General features: G+C 44.0%; 1 protein-coding gene across 1 annotated transcript in view; it reads left to right on the forward strand.

Annotated features, from left to right (window-relative positions):
- The first annotated feature begins 3400 nt into the window (after window positions 1-3400).
- The window catches only part of l1cama (L1 cell adhesion molecule, paralog a), a 39751-nt gene continuing 27256 nt past the window's right edge, over window positions 3401-15895 (forward strand). The window contains exon 1 of the mRNA XM_080470393.1: window positions 3401-3541. The gene's annotated coding sequence lies outside the window, so the exon portion shown is untranslated. The remainder of the gene's footprint in view (window positions 3542-15895) is intronic.

The raw sequence follows: 15895 nt of genomic DNA on the forward strand, positions 1-15895 counted from the left end.
TTAAATCCTTGCACCTTCCTGTTTGAGCTTCTTTTGATAAACTTTACTGTTGTACTTATAATATTAAGCTCAAAATTTTACTCTAACAAAGACCAAAAACATGGTCAGGTTAGGTTTTACTTACAAATTCTATGTTATTGGTGGGATTATTCTACTCAGGTTAGTGACCCTCATCAGTAATTCATGTATTTTGATGTTTAGATGTATATGTTGTATATCCATTTCAAAGATTGTAAATATTGGTGGTGTCACACATGAGCCCCGTGAGGCCAGCATTTTTTCTTTTCCGAACATTTCACAGTATTTTGCATCGCGAGGTTTAATTAAATTGCTTTATGTTGAGATTGTAGTAATTCTTGGTCGTAATAATTTTTTTTTCATCATGTTCACTCAAAGAAAAACTTTGTGTTGCACCACAACAAAGAGAAATTTTAAGTTTAAAAGTTTGATAACCAAAATCCAAAGAAAAACTAAACAGATTGAACTGAATGTGATTCCGGGGTGTTCGGTTATTTATCCCCTGTCATCTGTCTTTTGGTTTTAAATTTCCACTTCATTCAGATGATCCTCAAAAACATTTTTGACCGCTTGAAGGTAAAATGCTGAAATATCATGACGCTGAACAGTGCAGGCATATTGTAAACTTTTAAACGTTATAAGAAATAGAGAATAGACGAGACATTAAGCCATTCAATGAGAGTTTATCTGTTTGTTAAAAAAACACATATATTGGCTCTTCTCTGGCGTCGGTGCTGGCACATCCACTGAAATGTTCATTGTGTTTTGTTCTGCCTCCTGGCGTCCCGGCAGCCTCGGCTCTGACCTCCACCTCTCAGCCTTTTCTCCAGCCATCAGGCCTCTCCGGAGGACAACAGCGGAGCTTCTCACCTCTCTGCCGTCATCAATCATCCTTCCCTCGCTGTCTGCTGCCATCGCAGCTTTTGTGCGAGCGCTTGGCACGTCTCGGGACACGGCGGCGGGCAGATGGGCACGCAGGCCCGCTCAGGTTGGAGCCACACAAAACAAAAGTACTGCAGCTCAGTGGGAACGGCGTTTTCGGACTGGTCATCGTGCTGCTGCCCCACTTACCTGAGATTTATTTTTAGGAACAGTGCAGAGCGAGGGGGAAATGATCCCAGTGTTTTTTTTTGTTTGTACCTCATTTAGATCTTCTTGTTGGAGGAACAGCATTCATCTGGTTTTTCATGTTTTTGCAGGAGTCGCTACTACAGAGATCCAACAGACCCGTTATAATTGTTACAATTTCATGACAGACTAATAAAGACATTTTACCAAACAATGTTCACAATACATTTTCAAAACAAGGAAGTAACTATAACTTCAAAGGAACAGAAATCTTCAAAAAAATTAAATAAAATTAGGACCAAAGTAAGAGAACGCTGCATTTCTGTAAAAATAGGTCCAGTTATGAAACAATCTGGACAAAGACTCAAAAGATTCTAAAACACATGCTGGACTTACAAAAGTGATTAAAACAAGATTATTACTGAAATGCAAAGTAGACGTAGAAGAATGAAAGTTTTTTTTTTTTTGATAAAACGTTATATAAGCAACAGTGGCTTTGTAGGCCATTTTGATTGTTTGTTATTTGTTATTTGCCGTTTGCATTTAATTTTCAATGGAAAGGGTTATAGTATATAAGTTTTTTTATCTTTCTGCTCCCTTTCACTGAGGAATTTAAAAACTTTTGTTCTGTAGTGTAGTTTATCTTTTATTTTTTAAAATGAATGAACTAAACTAACTAACTAACTAACTAACTAACTAACTAACTCACTAACTCACTAAATAACTAATATTTTTGCATGAAAAAGATGAAATGCATGCAGATGTAACAAACTTATTGTGAGACATTTATGCCAGCTGATTCTTTTAATAAAAACTAACATTTCCCAGGAGGCTGAACTGGCGGCGTCACAGCTGAGGATGAGGAGAACGGACAGGATGAAGAGGGAGGACGTTAGGGGGACTGACGGCTCATGGTGGAGAGAGAGCAGGTGGAGATGGTGGTTTGGGTATGGATGAAGAGGAGACGAAAGGAAGGTCAAAGGAAGAGGGTCCACCAGCTTATCTATTTAGTCCCGATAGATGTCACATATTGACTTAGTTTCCTCAGATCTGGAAGAATCTTGGCTCAATCTTTCAGCAGTCAGAGCAGCAAACAGTTCCACTGTTCTAGGACCTTAAATGTAGAAACAAAATCCCCCCTGATAAGTCGCACCCAGGAGCAAAGAATAAATACAAGCGTGTTGTCACAACAGTGAATACATTTTTTATTGTGCTTGCTCAGACACCGCAGCCCAAACAAATAAGTAGGAGAGAATAAAACAGAAAATTGTGAGCAGTTGCAGTCGGAGTAATCCTAAAACAGCGAGGGGTAAACTGCTCACAGACTGCAGTCAGTGGATAAAAAAAAAAAAAAAAAAAAAAAAGCCCTGCCAGTGTTTGAATGTTGCTGGTGTGAAATCGAGAGGAATAATTGTTGAGCGGATCCAAAAGGGCTTTGGAGTAAGAACGAGGGTTAAAGTGCCAGTTTATGTAGTGCTTTAAAAAAAAGCCCCCCGCAAAAAAATGACATGTTGTTTTTCTGAACTTCGGGCTTCGAGCTGCACAGAAAAATACCCAGTGAGTGAATTATAGATTCATACTAATCATGGTGCAGCCGACCAAAGCATGTAAATAAGGACCTCTAATCATGGCGTGTGCTGGATTATCGCCTCCCAGTGACATTTAACAACTGTGTTATCTTGTCACAACAAACACAGCCTTTTATTAGCCTGGAATCAGGGCATCTTTATGTCTGCGTGCCCCCTCCTCTCCGGGCTCAGCGGTGATTCCTGACACATTTATACTCTTCCAGCATTATGTAACATTCATCTCAGTCATGCCTGAGATTGCATTATAATGAACTGCAGCCCTAATCGTAGAGGCACAATGAATTAAAAGAGCTTAGAGGAGGAAAAAAAAAGAAAAGTTGAGCGATTACTAACGCAAAACCTGACACGGTCATTATTTTACCTCTGGAGACTCTGCAGTGTAGGAGGAGGAGAAGTGGTGGAGGATCTGAGCTGTATGTTAATGTACAGCATGTGTTAATACGCTCGCCACAGCTCGGGTGAGCGTACGGAGAGTAAACCTGTAATCCTGAGAGTGTGACAGGGGAGCAAACCAGAGGACAGAGGATCACAATAGAGGAATGGCCAAAAACCCACAGACAGTGAGGTGAGGGGAGACCGAGGGTGGCTACAGAGGAGGAGGTGGAGGAGGAGGAGGAGGGAGGCAGGGAGGGGAAAAGGGGTGATGTCACCTCTAACAGGCAGCCAATGAGAGTCAGGGAGGGAGAGAGGGAGCGCTCGGCCGGAGGAGGGTGTGTTTTTCTATCACTGCAGCATCAGCACAGACGAGAGGGGCACAATCAATTTCACAGAGAAGAGGAAGAAAAGACACAAGTAGATAAGGAAGAGGCGGAGGAGGAGAAAAGGGAGGCGAGGAGTTGCCGGAGGAAAGCAGCATCGTCGTGGAGGTAAGAGGATTTTTTTTTTTCTTCTTCTTCTTGTGAGGAGATGGACAGTTTGTCATTTAATGGCAGCAGAGCGGGAGTGAGGTGGCGAGCGCTCTAATTGGACTGTGAGGTGGAGGTGGTGGAATCACACCTCCGCCTCGTCTTCACCGGATGTTTATCGGCTTTTTTATTTAAATGAACGACTAAACCATCAGGTGTGTTCGTGCTTCTGTAAATCACAGTTATCCAACACAATAATGACAAGATGAATTAACTGTTTAATATCAATGATGGTAAAACATAATATTGCATAGATGTACTTTTAACTGCTAAAAACCATGTGTTAAGAATAACCTGTTGGTTTTTCCAAAGAATATGTCTCATTTTTTTTAATTCCTCTGGACATGCAGTGTGTGTTGCATGCAACAGGGTTTCCTCTGACATCAATACTGAACATACAGCGGTGCTGATGTGCCATTGTGCCACGTCAATAAGCACTTTATTCCTCCCTCGCATTCACTTTGTTTTGCCCAACGTACAAATGTGTGTTTACAGAAATCCAGTGGTACAAAAGTGCATTTTAGTCCAGTTTAAATCAGTTGCATCTTGAAATGTGGAAAACAAAACCCATTTGATATACTTTAAGTATGCTGAATCATTGCTTAACATGCATTTAGATAACAGGGAGCTATTTCTTCCCACATTATTTTCCTCTTTCATTTCCTCTTCCTGCCTTGCAATTTTGATATGAATATTTATTTTCACTCCCCCTCCCCCCCAGCTAATAGCTGAGTGGCTTCATGTTAAGCACAGCCCCTGATTATAATGTGCTGCTATGATTTTCACTGATGTGGAGGATGAAACTCAGCTGCAGCTCGTCGTGCGGAGTTTCAACAATTTTCTAGTCTACCAGTCTTGTCTCCTGCAGCTGCAGTGAGTCTGTGATAAAGCGGCGTGATTTTGAGCCACAGACTCTGGAGGGAGAGAAGAGAGGATGATTTCAAAAACTGAAAGAGAGAGAGAGAGAGAGAGAGAGAGAGAGAGAGAGAGAGAGAGAGAGAGAGAGAGAGAAAAAAAGAAATGAGCGATGCGGATATCAACAGGAGACGGCCGGTGGGGGAGAGATTCTTGCTGGAGCAGAGTGAAAATAAGGGTGGGGCAGCGCACACAGCAGACTGTGGAGGTGTGCCGATGAAAAGGAGGCGCTCACCTGGCTGTATGCCATGCAGATGCCTTCTGTCATCCACTGCAGCCTGTCAGACATCCAAAGAGCCGGAATATTCTTCCAGCTCCTTTCATGAGGGGGAAAATCTGTATTTCCACGAGCGGCTTTCTGAAAGCTGCAGGGTTGTTCCACTTGTAGGCCATTAATGCATGTCTGCTGTAACGTGGTTAACATTTGCATATCATGAAAGAACGAGACTCACAAGCATGTAGTCGGTAACATAAAGCTGGAAAGTGCATGTGTGTGTTGTCAGTGGAGTGAGCCTGTTCTCGCTCTCTCTCTCTATCTATCTTCTCTCTCTCTGCTGCCATGCCTCAGTAGCCTGCAGCTTGTCCCAGATGAACCCGGTTCAGCGACGGGAGAGGAGGGAGGCTCCACGCCTGACAATGACTTGTTACCATCTGTACAACATCCATAAACATACTGCACTGCACACATTCACACAATAGATGAAGATACAGCTGCTGCTGCTGCTGCTGCTGCTGCTGCTGAAGAGGGCGTGTTGAAGTGAATGAGGCTGTGTGTGTGTGTGTGTGTGTGTGTGTGTGTGTGTGTGTGTGTGTGTGTGTGTGTGTGTGTGTGTGTGTGTGTGTGTGTGTGTGTGTGTGTGTGTGTGTGTGTGTGTGTGTGTGTATCCTTCTCCGTGGCAGCAATGCTCAGGAGACCCACTGCTGGTCACATTATCATACTATTTAATGCAGCAGGTTTTTTTTGTATGTCAGTGGCAGCCCGATCCCTCGGCTGTGCTCGGTGCTGCCGCTGTAGCAGCAAGGTTGTTGTCAGAGTAGCTGGACTCGGGAGTGTGTGATTACCCTTCGCTACAGTGTGGTGCAGAATGTAATCTCCCCTCTGACGCTGGCTGGTTAATTGAGTTGTTCCATCAAAGAGATGGATGGAAACAGGGATTTATGTGAGGAGAGAGGGACAGGAGGGAAGGATCTGCAATGAAAAGACAGGGGAGGATGGTGTAAGCAACATAAAAAAAAGAGGGAAGAAAGAAGTGGAAAAACATGGACTGTCGTTGAAAGGCGAAACCACTCAGCGGCCTTTAATGCATATTCACAGATGCAGGTTCTAAAGGGGGCAGAGGAAGAGAGAATAAAGTGGGATATAGAAAGGGCAAGGTCACCAGTGAAGACCAAAGAAGAAGAACCATAAAAATGAAGGTCAAAAAGAGGAATGGTATTCACAGATAAAGCAGACTGTGACTGAGGACGGTTGTACGTAGGGCTGAAGATAGAGCCTCACAATGCATGTGATAAGATATTCATGCTTTTTCCGTTTTCGTAGCATGACAATATCTGGCCCATATCCAAACTGCCTTTGGTCCAGAAGCTGAAGTGAAGCGCTGGAGTTGTGTAGGAGGAGAGAAGTGATCCACTCTCATTCTGCCAGTTAGGAGCAGCTCTAAGTTAGAGCGCCGCAGCGCCGGCCCGTCGCTGCTTAGCCACCTGTTATAGCCTCCAGGCATCTTTGTCAGTCATCCAGCTCACCAAGCGCAGATACACACACACACACACACACACACACACACGTGTGTGTAACTCCTTTTGCAACTCAAAAAGAAACACGCTGCAAGTACACACTGCAGAACTCCTGTTGCAGTGCGCCAAATTAAAGATTCTCTAATGTTTCCTCCCTGGCCTGATTACTTAAGCGTCTGCTCCTGATCAAAGACCGCGCTCGTCACTTCCCGGGGATTCAGCCATTAAAGCAGCAGCGGGGTAAAATAAGGGTTAAGAGGGAGAAGTGTGTCTTAGACAGAAGTGTCAACAATAACACTTTCATGTCTGCTTTCCGTTTCATCCTCCTCCGAGAATCATTCTTGTAAAGTTACAAACGCAACGCACAGGCGCAAATTCAAAGGCTTTCTGCCGAACTCCCCTGAGTTATCATTTCAGCTGCTTGTGTTTAGCTTTAGAAACTCACGCACCTTCAGGAGGATGTCAAGAAGGAGAGTCCCCCCCCCCCCCCCCCCCCCCCCCCCCCCCCCCCCCTCAGCTGAGGCTGTTTGATTCAGACTGTGCAGATGGGAGTCGACCCACTGGGTGTCAAGTAGGGATCGTGTCGACATGCTGTCAGGGTTTGGTTGGGAATACATTGCGGTGATTTAGGGAGCTAAGGGTCAGATGGATTGACAGGCCGGCCGTGGGTAAATGATTATAGAGAATGGAGGAGGAGAGGGAAGAAGGCCAGCAATAGGAGGAGATTGAAATTTGCAGAGGTGAAATAAGAGAGGCGGGGAGGGAAACCCGACTGTGGAAAGGATTGATTTAAAGGCTGCTGTGGCTAAAAAGGCTGTTTTGAAAGACTGAGGCAAAGTGAAGGAGGGCCGTCATGATGTGATGACTTGTTCCCGTCATCATGACGACTGGAACAAGTCATCGCGTCGTGAATCTCAGACGGACGAAAGCTCTCAACCTAATCCATTTCTTTTTACTGCCTCTTTGTTCCAACCTTACTCGTCCTGTTGCTCCGTTGTTTGGTGTCATATCAGTATTCATTCTGTGGACAGAGGAAACCACATCTTAATCAAAATGATGACTGAAGCTCCTATTAGCTTTCCCAGAAAGAGGCTTCCAGACAAAGACTCATAAATCTGTTATACAATCAAACCTGTGGCAGAGACTGAGGCACAAATAGAGGTGTCATGTATGGAAATGAATTTAATTTGGCAGAGTGAATTACCTTATTACTAGTGATGGTATGAGGGAGGAAAGATTGTTGAATTCCCCTGAGAAAACAAATGTGATATTGGCAGTTAAAATTACAAAACTGGAACCCCCATCGTGGATATTACTTCAAACCAGGAGAGGAATTAATTACTGCCAAACCAATAAGGAGACTGGAGGCCTCAGAAAAATCGCAAAATGAGACAATTTAAAAACACACTCCGTTTATCACTTCATTGTGTTATTTTGCTGCACAAAAGTGTTCAATCTCTGTGAATTCCATTTCTTAGATGCACATTTTTTTAAAGTCAAAGCAATAAAGCAGCGCATTGAATATGAATCAGGGGAGATATTAAACTTTTCGTCTCTTCCCTCCCCCACACATTTTCTCTGTCTCTGACAAAATTACATCTTTGTCCCGACAGCCCAGAGAAATCCCCTCCGCGTCGCCCCTTCCGGACGAGTCATCGTCGTCAAAGGGGCTTTCTTGTCCACATCAGTGACTAGAATTAGACTAAAGTGACTCTCTGTCCAGCATGTTGCCCAACAGCACGCATCTGTCTCTGCAATGTCTTCTGTCAATTGTCTGTGATGTTTTTCCACAATTTGTGTGTGTGTGTGTGCGCTTTACTCACAAATAACAGAATCCAGTATGAGATGAATGAATTCCTTTAATAATGCATCAAATTGCTCGGTTCTCTGATTGCCTTTCATTTGTGGTCGATCGTGTCAAGTATCTAGTGTCGCCATTTATGAGTCACATAAAATAAGTCTGTAACTTTAATGGCTTCTGGATTGCTTCGAAATGAACTTATGCATTAAAGTTAATAAATCGGCCACAGATTTTCCCCAATGTCTCCCTAAAGACAGAATCTGAAACTAAGCTGAACCCAAACATCCAACGTTGTCGTCACTGCATCGATAACCTCAAAACACCAGCAAAAATGGATTTCATTGGTAGAATCCACATACTCTACTCTGCTGCTCATCCCACAAATTCATGTTTCTTCCCAATTTAAAATTTGAAAGGAAAATGAACAGTTTTGTATAATGAATTCAAAATTCACTGCTTCAATGCTAAAATAAACTACAATAAATTCATTCACACATAAAATACAAGAAATATCAGACAAGAATAAATTGAACTGCTAAAATCAATCCCTGTGGCTACATCCTTGAACAATATTAACATATACAGTACACTTACTTCAGCCTGCAATATAAAATGCTTCAAGCTCAATTAAAGTATGTCAACCTGCGAGTTTATAGAGTTCCAAAGGAGGTAAGTTTCAGGTTATTTGTTCCTCTCAAACCTAATATTGATGTATTTGTTGTTTGCTTGGATCATGTAAACAGTTATTGAGGTCAAAACATTTCTAAATCTGACAAATCTCACACCATCAAACGATTAGCAGGAGAGGTTAATGTGTGGTAACTGTCTGCGTTAGTCAGCTTAATGTTGACATATTTAAATTTTTCCAGCTGTTTTATTATTATCCATCTATGTTCTATACCACTTTATCCAATTCAGGGTGGAGGAGGGGGCTGAGCTGATCCCAGCTGATTACGTTTGAGAGCTTTGTTCACTCGCCAGGACATCACAGGACAAACACATTTTCAAGTGAAAACGCATCGTTTTTGTGTTTTCCTTTCCAAAAGGTTTCGCCAAGTTTTTAAAAATGATGTCCATTTGCATGGAAATTGCAGAAATGCTGAAAACCATGTAGTGAGCGTGCCAAGCCACGGGTAGGCGCTGTTGGTTGTTTCTGTAATCATTGGAGTCATGAAACTGGAGGCAAACGTTATTATTGTCCATCTACTGAGCATGTGCAGAAGAATGTTTAAGAAAAGTTGCGTTTCCCTCTATCGGGACATTTTGGAAAAGTTTTATCCTGGGAGCTGATTTTCAAAAAGTAGCATTTTCAGTGGTTCTGAGCACTGTTTTAGTGTAAACAGACACCTAAAACACAACAAATGTTTTGTGTTTTCACTTGAAAGTTGCATAAACGTTGTTTTACATTCACACCTATGGGCAGTTTAGAGTCTCCACTATTTGTACTGTTGGAGAAAACCGAGCTGCGCAGAATGCAAAGCTCCCAAACCGAGGTCCTCTCCCACAACACTAACAACACACTATGTTCTGACATGTTTTGCTAGAGGGGAAGCAACAGATATTGGTGTGACCCCCTGATTACCTCCGTCAGCCCTCAGAGATCATCTCCTCTGCTGTTTTTAAAAATTCCATAATGGTGAATGTTGCTCCTTATATATAAATTAATGTATGTATTTTCCAGTATTGACAGCATATCTGACCTCACTGACCATATTGCGACTCTTTGGGGAATTCATGTGTCATTGTTCACTTCTGGCTTTCATTACCGACTGTTTATTGAGGAGACACGGCTGCATTGGTTTACTAATTTATTGATTTGTTGCCGAGAGGCCGGCTGCATTTTTAATGAAACTTGAGGGTATGATACATCTCCGCTCTGTCGGCGACTACAGAGCTGCTGCTTGGCTTTACGTTACATCATGCTCTGCTGAGGCTTTGGAGGATTTTAGAAATACTGTTGAATTTTTGCTCTTAATCTGTGGCTTACTGTGTTTTTCTCGTTAGTTTCTTCTTGGACAACATCTCTCTGTGTCCTTGGCGTGACTTTCATCTTTTCTTTTTCTTTTTTTTCCCCCTTTGACACAGTTAAACTCCGTGTCAGTCAGTGTGGACCGCCAATGCAGAAGCTTGACATCGTATTTCCAGATGCATCTGTTGCGCAAGTGGCATTACGTAGTCAGGATCTTTGATGTGGCGTGTGTTAGATTCGTTCCACCAAAGCCGAGGAAGTTCTCCTGAAAGACATTTACAATTCTGGCACTGCGGCGTGATCACAGTCGTGTAGCTGACATGTTTCATTTTGCTCTCTGAAAGACTGGAGCGCCTTCAGAGGTGATTTCCTTCCTGGAGTGTTTCCAGTCTGCTGAAGCACATTCAGGATCTTACTGAGCGTCATGGCGCTTCGCAAAACTGTGCAAATTATTCAACTTAGCAAGTTTAAACTCCGATAACATTCACATCTCTGAGGACATGACTTTGGTGCCAAGTCTGAGGGAATCAGGTTTTCTGGCCCCTTTGAAGTTACAGTTCATGGTGAAAAAAAAAACCCCTCATTGATGAAACAATTGGCCTGTGACTAGATTTCGGTGCTCAGTTTTCCAATTTCTTCTCGAATCAAGAAAGAAGGCATGCTGGGAATTTGGTTCCCATAGATACGAAGCGTTGCAGTTTGAATGTGGCTCGGTTGGTTGAGCGAGTCGTCCAAATGTCCAAATCTACTTTCTCCAAGACACTGAACCACAAGCTCCTTGCATGGCAGCCGCCACCATTATTGTGTCTACATGACTCACGGTTCAAAATGCTTTCAGACTGCTGAATTGGTGAAAATCCACTTGATAAGAGAAATCGTTTCACCGTCTACCGTCTGGTGGAGGTGCGGTGAAGTGACTCTCCAGCTGGAGTGAGTGACACAGCATCTTACCGCATGTGAATCGCTGCGCGCTTTGAGGGTTCTGCTTATTTATTTACAGTATTTACATCCAACGGCATTGATTTGGTTTCACTTGACACACTCCCACTTCGCCAACACTCCATTTGAATGAAACACAGCAGAAAGAGACGGGGCATGAAACTCGAGCATGCCGCCACACTTGAACCGACACAGCATCCCGCAGTACCGCAGGTGATTCAAGTAAACAGGCCGTCTGTGTTCGTCTCTGTGATGTTGTGACTGTAGTTTCTTGGAGGCGGTTTATCTGCTGTGTCAGCCATGATATATTCATTAGGGTTGGATTACAGGGAGTGGGAGGGGATCAGGTTTTGAGTGGGTTGTAATCCCCATACACTGGCCTAATTTAATCTCACCTACTGTGCCATCCTATTACACACTCCACCCACCGCATGCGCGCATGCTGTGGCTGGAGGAGAGCAGACGTGCGGGTCACGCAAGGTTAAGACATAGTAACATCAGACAAGAGGCCTGGAGACAAAGAGGGAGGGTTGTAAGAGAAGGAAAACTGATTATGAGCAATGGTGAAAGAGATTAAAGTGAAGAGAAAGAGGCAGGAAAATGTCAAGGAGGAAGAAAATGTCAGAGGCAACAGCAGCGAAGGATGAGGTTTAGAGAAAAGGTGTTCTTTAAATTTGCTGAACAACCGTCGTGTTCGCTCACTTCCTACTTTTCTGCGTGGGAGGCTTCTTCTTTCAGAGCGCAGAGTGGGACGTCACGATGGCATATCAGGGCCAAGTCAAGGAAAAGCATGTTTGCATTTGAGGAATGAAGTTGAAATGGTGAAAATAGAGCAAAATCCATGAAGGAAATAAGATTAAAAATGGGAGTATCATAAAACCATGTAACGCTGCTTTGTCTAATCCATGAAGCTGGGCCCACCTGGACAGGTGAGGAGTCCATCACAGGACAAACACACAATGAACAGGGAAATTTACAGTCAGTAATTTTGCCTGAAATGCAGGTAGGTATGTCAGACGCTTTAAAAAAAAAAGTTTTCTCAAGACATACTTGTAAATGCTAAGATCAACATTCTGAGTTTGGTCTGTTTAACATTCATTTCAAATGCAAAATAAACAAAAATCAACCTCTCCTCTTTTCCCTTCAGCGTCTCCTCAGTGTGGCATTAGCTGGATTTATGTCTGGAGCTGTTACATGCAAAGAGAATACAAATGAAGTAAAAACTGTGTATCTGATGTTTGTGAAGTTGAGTTATTTTCTTTTTTTGAAGATATATAAATACCGTGCATAAGTCAACGCCTAAAATATCTTCGCATCTGCATAATACATTATAAAGTGTTATAAACTATTCATAAAATATTAATATGCTGCTTGGAGATGCCAAACAGAGGCGCTTAAAGTGATACTGAAAAAAACAAACATGTTTCAGTTTGTCAGTTTTTCCCTCTGCCCAGTGTATTTCGGGATGTTTCTCCACCTCCTTATATTTGTTTGGCCATGTTTCAAATGATTTACATGCCACGTAGATTTCAAGCGGTGTGGGTTTATATAACCTGATTCCTGCATGTTTTCCTGATAATTTCTGACCTACATCCCTCTCGTCATCCATCCTTTTCTGTCGGTAGCTGGAGTGAATTAGGCCACGCTCTCCGGCACAGTGTCTACCTGGAGACGACGGTGTCTCTGTTCTCGTTGGCTTCATCTGAAGGAGTTTTTCAACCGGGGTGCTGTTCGAGTTTGAACTCTGTGGATTGATTAGGGGTAATTGGGCATGCTGGTGCAGGGAGGCTCACACTGATATAATGAGGCTCTGTATTTGGCTACAAAACTGTCTGTTTCCATCAGCCACCACGCTCTGCTGCACAGCGGGGAGAATCGAGTTGTATTTGTGGCCAAACTTGCAGGGCCCACATGATGTGACAATTTCTTTTTGTGAATCATTTATTGAAATCTTCCCTGAACAGGAGATTTACTGATGTAGCAGGAGGCGATAAGGAGGCGCCGGGCGAGGCTTCCCGTTAATGTGAGGAGAAGATAAAAGGGGAAATCCCCAAGAGAAAACACGGGAGCAACAAGAGGGGAAAATAGATTTATTCGGGGGTGCAGATGTCACAGGAGGGGAAGGAGGGAGATGAAGCGAGAAAAGATGAAGAGCAGAAGCAAACCACATGGAGATCAAGAAAGAAAGAGGGGAGAATAGACAGGGAGGCCAGACATTGTTAACAAGCCTAATGAGGTAATTATACACATAAGCAACGTCTCTACCTCCAGGCTTTATGCAGCATGGGATGTCGGAGAGAAGATAACTTAAAAAAATTATTATTGCTGATTGATGCATTAAAGTTTGACCCTGTTCAGAGGAGATGGGACGACAATGTGGGGAGATAAAGTGAGGAGGATACAGGGAGGAGGTAAAGGACAGGGATCCTGTTGTGATTAAAATGTCAGCGTGATGCAGAGGCAGATGCACACCTGGTGGGCTCACACACACCTGCAGATCCAATGGAGGATGACATCAGCATGTGTTCACTGTTCGAAATGACTTCATTCTCGGTAATAACATTAATATTTGTTTTAATCCCATCTGCTGTCTTCTGTCTTTTCTCTCTCTTTCCAGTAGCCCAGACAGTTTGGGTATTATTTGTACGTGTAGTGACTGTCTCGGTCTTGACCAGCCTGCGGCTGCAGGAGGGACGGATGAGACGACAGTGAACGTTAGTGACAGGGTCGTTTGTAGCCGTCCGTGTGTTGTGGCCCCTCCTCGGCCTTCCTGCGGGGCCCGTCCGCCTCCACAAGTGTCAGGAGGGCTGGTTTCTCCTCTCAGTTTGAATGAAAGCAAAAAAGGTGTTTTCAGAAGTGTTGTCATGCTAAAGCCGTGTGTTTGTTGGTCTCGCGCCGGCTGGCAGGAGTTGCTGACAAGCTATGTGGGTGTCCTATATAGGAAGCAGCAACGTCAGCATCTTTTAAGCTGTGCTATCATGGGATGGAGATGATTTAGATATCTGACTGTGGCTGGGGATTAAGTGTACCTGAATATTGCTGCGGGTCTATTTTCTCCACGCGAAGGTGTGTGTCTGTAGGTTGCTGACTGGGGGAGTAGCTTCAACAGTTGTGTGTGAGCATCTGTGTTTTTGTACAGTATAGATGTGGCGTGTCAGACCTGGTTGGTCTCATTCCCCATGAAAATCTCATCTGGTTGTTTCGCTGCAGGCGAAGGTCGCCACCGCATCGCCTCCATTCCTTCGGTTTCTTCATCTCTTTCACTGGAATTGAAGACAAAACCCTTCTGTCATTACTCATAATTGAAGCAAAATGGGAGGAAAAGAGAGAAGGGAGACTTTGGGAGGAATGTGGCCACAGCTGGGGCTTCTGTATATGCAGCAATACCCCGGGAGGAAGATGATGAGAGCACAGAAGATGATATGATTCAGGAAGAGGTTGGAGATGAGCCGTGAAACTCTGCAAAACAGTATAAATAGAGAGAAGATAAAGAGGCTTTTTCACTCCTCTTTTTTTTCGCTTATTCACCCTGTCTACCTCCTGGAATAGATATTATAAAAGCCAGATATGCTTGTCATTCTCTTTAAACGTCTGACGCGAGGTGACGCACACACAGACTGAAGCAAACACAGCCGGGACGGAACAGGTTGTCTGTTTACCCTCTTTCATATCGCCTTGCTGAAAATTGGTGAGCGTTCCGGAAAATGTCACGTCCTTGATCTCATTGCACCGCAACACACTGGCGCACGGAGGGGACGAGACATGGTGGGGGGGGGGCGGGGGTTAACGGGGACGGGGGTCTGCAGCAGAGACAGGGCTGCGCTCCTCTGATAACACTGCAGCCTTTGATGGAGCGCGGCCCTCCTCTGTTGGAGTGCACGAGCGGCTCCGCCTTAATACAACTCCGCAGCGGACTCCATTGGTAATGATTGGATTTAGTTACAGAGCAGAAGCGGTTTGCTGATGATAATGATAACAGATGCGAAGGGAGTTAGTCAGCCACTTAGGGTTGAGGGACTGTACTGTGGCTGTGCCAGCCTGCAAATTTCCCTTTAGACTGGCTTGTCTCTCTGTGGCTTGATAGAAAGTTGATGGTAGAGGTTGATAAAATCCTACCTGTAATTACATTGTGTATGATCTTGGTGGGCTTGGTTGTAATGATGATGTAGTGCAGTACAGTTGGGTTTTTTCTTTTTTATAGGGAAGCACACTGGCTGGTTGGGGGTAGAATGGGACAGGTGGGCGTTTAGAGAGAGCAAAGCTGGTAATATAAGAAGTTAGAGGCAATCGGCAGGGAGCAGAAATAGAGAACAGACGCAAGAAGAAGACAGGAGTGCAAATGAAAGGTAGACTTTCAGCAAAGACTACAGTCAAGAAGGAGTCACTCTTTCAACTTGGAGTAGCATGTAGACATAACAGGGGAACTGGAGGAAGAGGAGCTGGGGAAAGAGCAAGAGATGGAGACATGCGAGACTGGAGATGAAGGGATGGAGAGAGAGAGAGAGAGAGAGAGAGAGAGAGAGAGAGAGAGAGAGAGAGAGAGAGAGAGAGAGAGAGAGAGAGAGAGAGAGTGGGGGGATGGGGTGAGAAGGGTGAACATGTGGGAGGGGGAGGGGACGGAAATATTTGCTCTGAGCTGCGGAGCTGGAGTCAGGAGGTTGTCATGGTGATAGTGAGGTGAGAAAAGAAAAGGGAGACAGTGGTATCGACACCTACACACACACACTCACACTCAAAAACACACACACACACACTTTCGCGAGCACATACACATTAAACAGAGTGAGTCATGCATAACAATACTGACCTGTCACATCCAAAGTAAACACTCTCACACATTTTCACACAAGTGCACACACAGGTGGTGTGTATGAATTAGCCGAGGCCATGAAAGATGCCCAGTAGTCATATCACCATGCAAACGATGTCTCCTCTCTTCTCTTTTATCCTCAATCAG

Source organism: Lipophrys pholis (genome assembly GCF_963383615.2).
Source record: "Lipophrys pholis genome assembly, chromosome: 8".
NCBI classification, from domain to species: domain Eukaryota; kingdom Metazoa; phylum Chordata; class Actinopteri; order Blenniiformes; family Blenniidae; genus Lipophrys; species Lipophrys pholis.